Here is a 1,809-nt window from a genome sequence, read left to right as displayed (position 1 = left end):
GTGACGTCAAAATCAAGCGTCAAGGCTTTCTTAAAGAGACAGAACTGAGAAGGTGCTCGTCAAATCCGTTGTACTATAATTCGTTAATATCGAAACATATATATTTGTTTTACTAATCTGCCAAGTTGACTTGTATATTTAAACATGCTTAAATAGAATATATATATCAATTTATTTCTAAAATGCACGATTATTTAAAACACTTTAATTATAGTCTTTGTTTTGAACAGCAGAGGACGACAAAACACAAGGAACAATTTGAGCACTTTGAACTGAATTGTTTTACAGTTTTTCTTTATTGGTTTGGCTCATTTCTTGAAACAGGAATTACATTCTCAAAACAACATGGACAAACCTCCAAACCACTTGGCAATTGTTCACAACAGACTTGATTTTCTCATTCATTTAATCAAAATGCAAATGTCTAAGTACATCTTTGCAAATGATTAAGTACAAGTAGCCGACATTAAGCACAATTTCCAAGTGAATAGATTTGGTTGATCTAAACTGATTGTTAATTTTCAGTTCAATGGTTGTTCGCGCCAAAATATGTCAGCGTCATTTCGTTGTATAAGTCATCACATGCACAATAGTCTGTTCAATAGTCAAAATTAGTCAAGAACATAATACCATGAATACCATATATGAATCCGTGGAACATTTGATATATTTATTACAGCAATTGACAGTCAGGTGAAACTATAACTTGACTAACAAAGGAGGAATTTCACACACCTCAGGTGACCAATCAAGCACTGTAGGCTGCATATAATTTTCATTGTTTTTTATTTGTGTGTTTATATTACAGTATATTTTGTTTTATTCTGATGTATGGAAATTACTGTATGTGTGTGATTGACAATGGTTACAATTTCCTTGGCAGTATGAGTGTAATGTGTGATGTCAAACCTTGAAGGCTACTCAAACTAAAATCCTTTTTATAAATTTTATAAATCTTATAAATTTATTTTATTTAGTTTTATACACAATTGCAGTCTGTCAAAAGACAAAAAGCAGTAGAGTAACCATTTTCAAACACTGGGCTAAGACTGAAAGGTGGACATGAGGGATATTTCAATGGTCCTCAACTAAACATTTTGACTTGCAGTGCTTACATAATGCCAAAGGGACAAAGGATTTTGGGGGCACTGACTGTTTAATGAGAAGGAAATTTAGTTTTGACACACGAGTGAACAGTTTTGGGAAATATATGAGCTTTTGCAAGTGAGCTATAGTGTTGTGCTGAACTGTAAGACTGTTTTACAAAACAACCTTATAGTGTTGAGACTGTAATTCCTGTTGCAAGAAATGAGCCAAACCAAATGAGAAAAACTGTAAAAGGTACCACATTCATTCATTTTCTTTTCGGCTTAGTCCCTTTATTAATCAGGGGTCGCCAAAGTGGAATAAACCGCCAATTTATCCAGCATATGTTTTGCACAGTGGATGCCCTTCCAGCTGTAACCCATCACTAGGGAACACCCATACGCTCCCATTCAAACACATACACTACAGACAGTTTTAGCGTACCCAACTCACCTACAGCGCATGTCTTTGGACTGTGGGGGAAACTGGAGCACCCGGAGGAAACCCACGCCAACACGGGGAGAACATGCAAACTCCACACAGAAATGCCAGCTGACCCAGCCGAGGCTCGAATCAGCGACCTTCTTGCTGTGAGGCGATTGTACTACCCACTGCGCCACCGTGTCGCCCAACATACAAACAAAGAAAAACTGTTAAAGCGTTATGTCCATGGCATGAACACACAATCTATGAAGAGATTTACAGCATTACAAACCTGGAAAG

The sequence above is a fragment of the Danio aesculapii genome, chromosome 8 (assembly GCF_903798145.1).
Source record: "Danio aesculapii chromosome 8, fDanAes4.1, whole genome shotgun sequence".
NCBI classification, from domain to species: Eukaryota; Metazoa; Chordata; class Actinopteri; order Cypriniformes; family Danionidae; genus Danio; species Danio aesculapii.
This window is presented reverse-complemented; position numbering follows the sequence as displayed.